The sequence below is a fragment of the Myzus persicae genome, unplaced genomic scaffold (genome assembly GCF_001856785.1).
Source record: "Myzus persicae strain clone G006 unplaced genomic scaffold, MPER_G0061.0, whole genome shotgun sequence".
NCBI classification, from domain to species: domain Eukaryota; kingdom Metazoa; phylum Arthropoda; class Insecta; order Hemiptera; family Aphididae; genus Myzus; species Myzus persicae.
In genome coordinates this window covers 646,532-659,213 of record NW_019104111.1, presented here as the reverse complement: position 1 = coordinate 659,213, position 12,682 = coordinate 646,532, and the positions used below count along the sequence as shown (strand labels likewise).

The following is a 12,682-nucleotide window of genomic DNA, read 5'->3' as shown; positions in this document are numbered from 1 at the left end:
ACTACATATTATATTGTATCATATACCTGGCCGATGGTGGGCTGCGGCCATACGATGAGTGTAGGAAAAAATATGCAGCAGTATGTTAACTATTATTATAATAAGAGCCTCGCGAAGGACGGCTACAAAGTGGAGCTCTTCGTCGAGGACACGGAGAAGATAAATACTGAAAAGGACTGCGCCGAGCGACTAGAGAGACGATGGAAACCGTTATGGCCGTTTGAAATGTAATCCGACGGCGGCGACCGGGACAGGAAAATCGGGATCGTGTAGCCGGCCGGCCGGCATGCGTCGTCGTCGTCGGATTTCCAAACAAGGACCAAACATCCATCGAGTAGAGAGAGACACAAACACAAGCGCGATAGGAAATACACCGAGTGTGTGTGTGCGTCTGTGTTTGATGTGCCACATTTCATTTACCGCGCATACATTACCCAGTGAACTCGGTGGACCGGTCGAGTGCGGTGCTGTGCACATATACGTACAGTATAAGTTCGTCTGCCCGTCGCGGTCGTCGTCGAGACTAGGCGTATTATTATTATTATTATTATTACAAGACGGTAGGACGCGTCCCTATATACGTTTTATAGCCTATAGGTACGCCATATAATGTATAATATATATATATATATATATATATACGCCACGTGTGTACAGAGCGATTGTTATTAACGCATTTTTCGAATTATTTAAAAAAACTATACACATAATGGTTTGCAAAACATGTTCAACCACATGCTATCCTCTAATAAAAAATGTGTTATACATTTTGATTTTTAGCATTTTTATGTATAATTTAGGACCATATTTTAAAAATGTCACAAAATGACCACAAGTGTCCACTGCTAAAATGGTAAGAAAACATAATATATTATATATACACATAACACGTGTGTGAGTAGGTAATACCCAACATATTATACCGAAAAAGTTTGATTTCTAATGAGACAATTTTTCATAGCACAAACCATGATTGATAAAGTGATACGTTAATAGAAATAACTCTGTACACAAACAAATTTACAGACCACGCATTATCTGGAGTACTGTACGGTATGTCATCTACTTTACGGGCGGGGCAGCGGTGGTTGGGCGATTGAGTGGGATATTTAAAAGGTTACCGGGGCGTGACCGATATACGGGGTGAAATCAAAAATTCAAGATACAATAAAGGATTATACAGAAGGTATCATACGAACTCGTGTACATTAAATTCCTGAGTGGAACACAATAATTGTCTGATATATAATGTAATATATATAACCACGTTAGAAATTTACACGCGGTCAAAACTTCAACATGATGAAAAAGATAAAAAAGACAAATAAAAAAACTATACCCACAAAAAGTATCTTTTGGTTTGATTATGATTTGATTATGGTTTGATATGATCTTTATCTGAACAAACAACGAAAGGAAAATTTAAACCATTATTCAGACACGTGATTTGAAATAATATCGATCGTCGTACCCCGAAATCGTTCAGATGACTTAATGTCTTCATGATGCTACTCGACGATAATATTATACACACGTGCACAACAATATAATACATAGGACTCGTAGCTGAATACAAGGGAACGTCTGGGTCGTCAGTTTGCATTAAAAAAGCTTTAGATGTATGTGAATATGTGTATTATTGTTTACATTGTAGTTTTTTAAACATTTTTTACGATGATAACCAAAAATATCATTAACTACAAATTATAGAGTTACTATATAATATGGCTAATAATTCGATTCTTATTCTTATTTTTCTTCATCCTTTGCTCACAATATTATGGGGCCATTCATCACTATTGTCCTACACTTCCCCACTCTGAGCCCGCCTCTTCTTTACTTACACCAACTATTTTCGTGTCATCCTCTATTCTTTATATCCATTTCTTCTTCGGTCTTACTCTTCTCTCTTTCCTTCTGAATGAATGTGCATAGCCACTCTCGCTGTACCCGAGTCACCTCTCCTCATATAACTTGACCGAACCATCTCGACCTATTCACCCCCATTGTGTCTTTAATTGGCGCCACTCCTACACTACCCCTATAATGAAATTATTTACTCCCTAGTCATGACCTGATATAATAGATAGTTGGACATATTTTGTACTTCTCAAAGGAACCTATTGTCAAGAAATTTTCTATCGTTTACCCCCTCCAAACCTCCCTTTACGCCGCCACTCCAATCATGAATTCAAAATGGGGAACGATTAAAAGCGATTGGAATTCACGAGCTCCCAGTTACGCTAATAATATGTAGGCCCGCCGATTGTTGAGGGAAATGGCTTACCGTCGGTTATCGTTAAATTTCCCATCGTTATTGACCGACGGGAGGATGAGCCAAGCATATACTAACCACAATAAATAACGCGTTATGGTATTATTATAGTGGTCGTGTGTTTACCTATTATGCGTTTCAGAGTTATATGTACATGAATACCATATATTTATTACACATATACGACCAATCGACAGATGAATGTGGGTATCACACGCACGTCCAAAGGCCTATATATAATTAAGTACTAACCAAAAAAAACACACACACAAACGTCTAACGAACACTAATCGTCCCCAATCGTTTAGGATGTGCAGCGTACAACAGTCATAAAATATTTTTTTTATTATTATTATTTGCATCGATTGGAGTACAATAAAGTGTAAATTACTGTTGTAATCCGACCGCTGATAATGGACAATGAATGTAATAATAATAATAATGATAATAATATAATATTGGTTGTTGGTCACATACAATGAGCGCACGACGCGACTTTATATTATACTCGAGATTTTTTATTTTTTTCCAGCCCGCACTCATGGCTATATATTATACATTAAACGAATCAACAATAATAGACCAGGCCTGCACCCAACCGATTAACAAATTATTTTTCATAAATAATATCATGATATAGTTCACACGAAGAGAACATGAGTATTTTTTATTTTATCAACATTTTCGGCAAACTTGATGTGTGACGCAATGAATCTGTATAGTTTATAATATAATTAAATATATGGTATGCAGAATACCGTGGTATAGGTATGTCACTAATTTTGATTTTTGTAATCGTGTTTTAACTACCACTGAGTCTTAATAGCTTATAGTCTATAGAGTATTAAATGGAATTCATAAAATATATAAAAAAAATGTTCTGCACCAAAAGGGGTATACGAAAGGGCTTATAAAAGTTGTTTGTTGATATATGCAGTTTGATAAATCAGAATATATTGAAATCTAATTCGATTTAAAATAATATCAATATAAAGTAGGTCCAACGGAAGGTATATGAAATAGATATAATTATAAGTAATACCGCGTAAAAAATATAGTTTAATGAATTTACATGATGATATTATTTTTAATTATATACACATATTACGTTATGTAAAATGTATGAAAGCAACAATGAATAAATTGATATTTTATAATGCCCTTTAATAAATTAATGTTTATTATAGTAATTAACACCGATATGTGACATTATAGGTTAGTTGGTACATATAAATACATAATAATATGCAAAACGGCGTTGAATACTCTCCAACAAATATAATTAATATTCTTTGACGAGAAGATTTAAGATACTCAAAAAGCAGTCTACATTTTATTCACTAAACATGACACGTCTAGTAAATAGTAAAAATATAAAGTATTTTTCCTGTAGATAATGATTAATGACTAGAGTGGAAAAACGCGAACTTAGAATCTTATAATTTACTATAAATTATATTACATGAGCATAATTTGTACTTTGACCATAGACATTAAGTATCAATACTACCGATATCTTGCATTAAGAAAACATAAAAATATTAACAATGTTAAAATTTAAATACATAACAACGAACATTTATACGTATAGGTAGTTCTTACTTATTCAAATATGGTGAGTATAATATTTCACACCAACAACATCATCTTATATAGATGCATCGACGCTGGTATTAAATTGAATTACTTATGCAACAATTACAATATAAAAACCTTTGAATTAATATTAACCTGTTTATATAAATATACCTTTACACATAACCTTCAACCAAAGTTACACTATATTAGGTATAAGATTATTATTTCGTAAAACAAATGTTCATAATCTTTCCACACACACACACACACACACACACACACACAAACAAATACACAAAAGTGCCACAACATTTCAAACTGTGGATATTACACTGTCATTTTAACGCAAATATACTACTATAAACTCATAAATTGTAAAGGTTTTCCATAAAAATTATTTAATATTATATGTTAATATAAGTAGGTAAATCCTAAAAAATTGAATTGTAAATTTACTTTACATAAAACAATATTGATTGATAAAAACAAATTAGGTAATTGAAATGATGGTGACAGAAAAAACATTTCTGTTGAATAAAAGTTGAATAAAATATGAAGATAAATACATTTAATTAAATAGATAATCGTAAGACATAATATTTTGAGGACTTTTAGATAAGCAATAAATTCAATTATATCACGCACCTAATACATTTAAATAATATAAAAATTAACTAAGAAGAAATGTAATAAAGTTATGTTAATTCAAATGTATTTCTAATTAGATTAGATCATATGTTATAAAAATTAATTTTTTAAATTTTTTTTATACAATTCTTTATATTTTTCAATTAGTTAAATTACTAAAATACAAAATATAACACTCATCGTTATACAATATTCAAATATTTAGTATACCTATAATATATGTATATTTCAATATTTTTTATTAACTACAAAACAATTTATATGTAATTAATTTCCGTAGAAGTGGTGGGCCATAATAGGTATTAAATTCCACATAAACTTCAACATGATTATATTTTATAATAATGTGTAATCATTTACAAACGCATATACTAACTGTACATTATTATACACAAATATATATATTGACTAGGTAGTTAAAGATTTATTAATATTAAAGTGAAAATGTGCACATACTCAAAGAATATCAGTGAAAGCAATAGTGATGAAGAATATTTCATGTAATTTTTTTATTTCATACAGATAATAATATTACAAGTATTTTGATTATATTACATAGTATGTATTAAAAGTTCAAAGTATTAGTTACATTAAACGCTTGAACGATTATCAATTACAACATATTTTGAAGGTAGGTACAGAGATGTAAAACTACAGCAGTCAACGACACGACTTCTTTATAAAGCAAGTACAGTAGTCAGTAGATACACTATTATACTTTATAACTACTACAAGTATGATAGACAAAAATATGACAATTAGAACCCAATACCACTATCATTTTTATGACCATGGATGCAAAAACATTAGTAACACATTACATATAAATAATATCACTAATGGTGTTGACAAATATGTCAAAGTAATAAAACTCAAGAAATCATTTAAATCCCCCAAAACATTATACCTAAAAAATAACGATTATGATCGACCTAATAATGTATATTGTATACGTTACTTCATATTATCCGACGCGACTTCTGTCTGTAGAAATATTCGATAATAATGGACGACAACAAAACGTTTTATTTTTTATCATGAAATTCAATATGTTTAAGTCCAAATGGAATAGACAGGGTATCTTAATGGAATGTCGTACTTCCTATTTCTCATTGCATTACAGCAAACAACGATTGCTATCGATCCATCCTTTCTAACACACTCACAGTGCATACACACATACATATTTTCTCTTTTTTATTTTCAATTTCTAACTGAGCAACATAATATAAATATAAATATTAGTAGAATATTTTAAATGTATTACTAAAACAATAATTTTATTAAAAATTTTTTTATTGGCTATATTTAAAACTATGACGAGTTATAGGTATAGACAATTGTATCGTACACTTACAATAATAAGGCATGACAAATATTGTTTGTTAGGCGGTTTTATTCAATCATCAGTTTTTATGAAAAAAATACTTTCTTTTATGTATGTAATCATCGCATATTATATAATTACAATAAAATCTTCGACATTCTGATTCAAAAAACAAATAAGCTTTATACTTATAACTTTAAAAGCCATTACAATGTAAGAACTTATATATACTTAAAAAATCAAACATATTTTATCTGTGCAAATACATTTAAGACGTTTAATAAATTCCTAGTTCACAACAATTAAAAATTTAATCAGTTCTTCGCTACACATACTGATAAAAATAACATATAATATAATATCACTAGTTATTATTACACAAACATGTACTTTATTCACGATAATATTGTAACATGGAACATAATTAGGACTATGAATACTTTTTAGACAATGATTAGACATTTAGAACATACAAATAAGTCATTACTTTGTCAAATGCAATCGAAAAAATATTAATGTGAAAAAAGATCAACTAAAATCAGAATTTTCTTTTAACAAATTTATCTAAAATGTGTACTGAACGAACAAAATTAATTATAAAAATATATATAAAATCATAGAAATTCTACTCATCTCGGTGTATTTATAATAATGAATATTGGAATTATTTTCAACAAATTTATAGAATATCAAAATTTTAAGTAGGTACTTATGTAGGTATATTGCATATCTAATAAGGTAGGTACTTATACAGATATAGACCTAATAATACTAATATATAATTAGATTACATTATTAGTGCCTATACTTTTAATATGTTATGCTTTTTTTTTAAAACAGTTCTTATGAATGTTATCCTTTATGATATAAAAATATTATTCAATACAGATAATATTAAAAATTGAATAGAAGTTTTAATTAAGAATAACGTATCAAATAAATTAATAGTAAGTACGTAATCATCTATGTGTTATAATTATTTATTTAAGGGACGGTTAATTTCAATAACAAAATATGTATTCGAATTATCTAATGAAAATAAAATGTGACCCGAACTTTTAGTAGGGATTAATTTTAAAAAAACCCATGGTAAATATACCAAAAGGCGTGAAACTTAAAGAGTGGAAACCATTCAAGTTGTAAATGAGATATTTGAAGACTTGAAGTCTTGAATATAATTAAACAATCGAGAGTGTACGAAGGGCGTTAATTCAAGAATATAATACATAAATTTCCTGCTCAACATTCCAGAAAAGTAATTTCCGAAGAGCGGGCAAGGTAAAATTCGGTGAATTCCTAAATTAAAAAAATACTGAAATTAAAATATAAAAGTTAACCGTACTTTTTTCATAAGCATTATCATTTATCAATAGATCAAAAATAAAAAAAACATCATAATAATGCGTATAGTTAATACAATTTAAGCTGGTTTACTTTGGTTAGGTCAGTGTTATTAAGAACATTTAGTCATTAGACCAAAGTCAATGAGATGTTTTTTTTAAAAGGGTCAAATGGCATATACTTTTTTAATTACCTAGTTCCCAAATACTGATAGATTGCCAGGAAATGCAAAGAAGGACCTCCCAAGTAGTTTAAAATTCAAAAGAAATAAAAATGCATCAATTCAATCAATGATATCCAAACCAAGCATAGTACCTATGATTAAATCATAAAATAATTTTTTGTTTAACAATGCGTACAGCAACAACAACTAAACAACATCCTATAAAGTAATTAAAATTATATCCAACAAAAATAAAAAGGTAAACGAAACGATTTTCCCTTGGGGTAAATAACTCCTTGGTTTGGGGATATTTTATGGAGTAATTTGTACTCGTCAAAGATATAAAATATAATTTTATCATTGTTGTAGAAAATATAAATATTCTTAAGCTGAAGAAATATTTAAAAATGTGGTATTTACCAACGGTATATAACTGCTTGTCATTAACTGTTATTAAATTATTCATAACATAAAATGTCTAAAATTATAAAAACAATACAAAAAAAATATGGGTACATTTATATTATATATAATATATATATTTATACACACCTCTACTAAAGTTTCGACTCCTAGAAAACCTGCTTTTGCTATCAATATTTAAGAAAATAATTGTATTGGCAGTTATTTATTAGATATTATGAGTTTCAACGAAATACTCAGAAAAGTTGAGTTTATCAGACATTTAAGACTCATAATAAGACAATTTATTTAAGAGAGCATTTATCGCATAAAGACATTTAATCATTGCATATAATAATGGAATGAATTATTCTTTAATATCTATATGAAATAAATTTTGTTTAAGGCAGACTTTCCTTTAAAAAATACCTATATATTGTAGAAATACTTAATAAATAAGTGCAAATGATAACTAATAAAGGCATACAAGTAAAAATACCATCAACCTATTTTTTTAAATATTTTTCATAAGTAATAATTGACAAATAAGTTTATGAAAGAAACAATTATTCAAGTTCATAAAGTTATAAGATGAATTAAATTACACAAACATTTTACTAACAGATTTGAAGTTATACTAGATATATCATGATATTTACAAAATCTACAATGAAATTGTTGGTGCAATCGTGCATTTTAATCTTGTTAACAACACATTAAAAAAAAATTCCTAAAATCCTAGCAAAATATTATCACACGACTTGATATCTGTATTAATCGTAAATATAGACGATTTGTCATTGGTTGTAGTTTAAAATCAGAACAACTAAATATACACACAGAACGAAATTTTTGAATGGTATGATAATTTAACTCAAATGTTGAGTTCAAAAATGAAATTCTAATTATATGAAAAAATGAAAATTATTTTATGGGTTGGTGTTTTAAAGTGAGTGGTTAGGTGTTGGAATGTAAAACTTTTCAAAAGACGACCCTGAATGAAATTAATATAAGGATGTAACTCAGGATGTACCTATGTATAAAAATAGAATACGAGTTAATACAAAATTGTAAGTTTAATTTAATTTGTATGTATTTACGAGTGAACCTCCACTTTTAATATTTTATTTATTTACTAATCATTAATTATGAGTAAATTCTCTCTCATAAAATTGCATTTATTTATGAACTCCAATATAATCTTATAATTACCGTCATTTAAAACTTTGAACGCATAAGAATATTTTATACGTATTTTATTAATTTAATTTTTAATTAAATTTATCACTCGGCATTAAACAGAGCTTTATATACAGAGATTGTATATTAAATTAAGATTTAATAAATATGTACAATACTTTCACAATAGGTGCAATGCACATTATGAATAGGTCTCAACATATTGGAACCGAATAGTTTTTAGTACCTATATAATACTTTACAGATAATACATAATTTTATATTATTGTTCATATTATATTAGTACCATTAAACATTAAATATCAATTAATACATTTTTTAAGAAATATTATAATGACGCGTACTCTAAAATAAATGTACCTACTACTATTCATTTTTTATTTTCAAACAAATTCTAGAATATAATAAAATGTTTGTAAATTCAAATAAATACAGTGGATGAAAGATTATCTCAATTTGCTGTCTGGCTTAAAAAAAAAATAATCAACTTTAGATAGAATAAGCATAAATTATTTTTAATTTTAATTGTTTGTATCAAGAAGCCCCCATTAATGAGTGCAGTACGAACAAGCACATATGCATTACGAAATTAAAATGAACGAGGAGTGAATTTATGGATTTGTATACAAAAAAAATAAATGCTATACCTACAGGATTAAGTGACACGTTTATAATATGGATCAGCTTTATCACCTAACAATTTAAAAATAGAACTATTTTATTTAATTGAAAACTTTCAAAACTACTACGAAAATGTAAATGTATTGTTCTTAAAAAAAAAACGAAATAAATAGTGGATGCATTTGAAAATGAATAATAATATTTATTCAATTATTCACGTTAACGATATATAAGTTAGCTAAGTATAGTAGGTATACGTTGATAATCATTTATGGACACAAATGTTCAATAAAAATAATAAAAACATGTTTCAAAAGGTACCTAATCAATTGTGATGTACTTAAAAAAAATAGTGTTTAATTTAACTCAATATAAATTGTATCCACAATAACTAGTGTTTATTTTTCATGATTATGTGTTTTTTTTCTTCGTAAATGTTAGCAAACTTTTGGAAAAAACCAATTTTTAATAAACAATGGTTTATGACCAGTTTTTTATGACACCACATATTTTGTCCTACATCCTAAATTGATATAAGTTAACAGCTAAGTGTTAGTTAAATATTGTATAAGCATAAAATATATGTATATGCAAACGAGTCAAAAGATTTAAAATAAATAAATATTAGTAACTTAATTTGAACTGTTTTCAGTTGGGATTGGTTAAAGAGGGTCAGTACTTTTGCACATCAGGATTCTATTATACAATTGCAAAAATAATATTAAAACCACATACGCCCTTAACTAACCATTCAATTCATCGTACATAAAATGTATAATATTATGATACACTGCGTTACATGTCACATCTATCATTATTGACGGCTAAAAAGAAAAACCCGTAGTCATTACGGGAAACTCGAAACGCACTTTTTTCCCTTGATAGCCGTTCAAAAGGAGAATTTTAAACAAGATAAATTATTTTTAAGTCAATTCACCTCTCTTTACGTCGTATAACAACAACAACAAAAAGAAAAATGCATTAACGTTTGGTAAATTGGAATTAATTCGGATATACGAGAAAAAGGACACGTCAAGGAAAGCAACAGGGGCCAAAGTTAATAATGTAGGCGTCTGAAGTGTAAATGGGACACACACCCACAGATCAACAGAATTTTGGACGTCATAGTTCTTTGCTGGGAAAACCACCCTCTCCCAACGGGACAAAACAAAATCAATTCCGTCAAATCTGGCCGATTATTGTTATATTTCCATGACTAAATTGTACATTTATAAAATATTTATTCAAGTTGTTGTACAACATTTACAACAGATGAATATAACTAACATCAGTTCAAAAACTTGGTGAGAATATACAAAAGAAAAAAATGTTGAGTCTTAAATATTGGAACCATTAATATTGGCTTAAAAAAAAAATATATATATACTCCCTGTTGTTTGACAAAAGTTTGGTAAATATTTACATAGAAAAAGAAGTACATATATTAAGCATTGCGAAAAATAAACACTTGTAATTTAGGAACTTGAAATTATTGATGAACGTTTAAACAACATCCAATTTTAACGACATTCAAAAATAACGAGGGTCTAAAAACGTCAAAACGTGATGTATAGTAAAAAAAAAATTAAAACTGAAATTAAGAAAATAAATACAAATATATAGAATGACAGTAGATATACAAAAAAACTATTTATGACCTGATAAGTCGGGCTCCTAAGAAACCGGTGAAGTCATGAAGACTTTTATTATTTTTTCCTGACATGATCATTTGTGAAACAATTACACAATACGTATCGATGGCAAAATAAACGTTATGCCCGCTACGTCTAAAACAAACGATGACGTATAAGTTTTAAGGATTTTTTTGCCTGAGAACACTACGTTACACGATAATATAATACAATATAATAAAATAATTCCTATTATAAACATTTACAGTATTTGTATGACGGAACCTAAACTGTACACTATGTGCGTTTAGCGATAACGGGAGAGTTGCTTAATATTACAGAAGCTCCGTTTGATATAATGATACCACGAAAAGGGATGACGTAAAAAAAGTGCTCCCTGCCGGGCCGCAAGGGAGAGAAAAAATACGCCTAATGAAAAAAAGAAGAAAAAAAGGTAAAAGACAAAAAAGAATAACCGAGGCCGGTATATAGTATACCTCTTTTATATTACATATATAGTGCATCATCTGAAAGTAAAATATACGCCAGCGGCAGGCGAGTATAGTTTTCCGTTTCAATGCAGCTTTCAGACCGTTGTCATTACACACACGCTTAGGACGAGGACGGGGCAGGGGTAGTCCGACACACGCCCTAATAATATATATATATATACTCATTACTCGTATATATATACAATAATATTTCACTCGGACGTATGACTTCCTATTGCACACAATATACGCTGCACACGCACACGACGACGATGCGACCACTGTTTCGAAACATGATTTATTTTGGACGATCGATCTATCGTCAAGAATTTTATTCACAGGCGGCGGTTGTGGAGACAGTAGGATGAAAGACATTATTTTCTTAACTATGGTTTAAAGTGGTATATAATACGTAGGTATATTAAGCGAACAGTAGTCGGCATGCAACCCATGATAGATCTGCACCAGCGGAATATAATATATAAAGGAATGCGGTTACCCAAAATTAAAATCAATCAGGAAAACAAGCAAAAAAATATTGTTTTGAAAGTTAGGTTATGGGCAGGGGGTTAAACTTTTTGAAAATTATAACTATTTTTTTTTCAATAATTAAATACATCACACAACGTTTCATTAAGAAAATGAAGAATTCTTCTATCTCATAATCTCATAATTTAGAAATTTATAGGTAGGTATGATATAATATATTATATTAAAATAAAAATAACAAAACTTAATCTATATAACATATAATTGGTGTACTATACGAACAATGGGTAACTATAATAACCTACCTAGTATTCGTATAATAATAATTTACTATAAAAAAAAAACTCCCCTACAATTTTGGGGAACGTTTGAACACACAAATCTTTTCCCCTGCACACGTGCCTGAAATCAACTGTTGGTGGCACGTCGCGAAACGATAGGCATGACAGCGTATTATTATAGGTATCACCGTATTGGTATATTATATTATTTGTAAGAGACTATAGGTAGGTAGAG

The 12,682-nt window shown here is 28.8% G+C and overlaps 1 protein-coding gene across 8 annotated transcripts in view; it reads right to left on the bottom strand.

Moving 5' to 3' along the window:
- Positions 1-12,682, bottom strand: part of LOC111038847 (protein alan shepard) — a 122,049-nt gene that overhangs the window by 74,228 nt on the left and 35,139 nt on the right. The gene's annotated exons all lie outside the window — the stretch shown is intronic.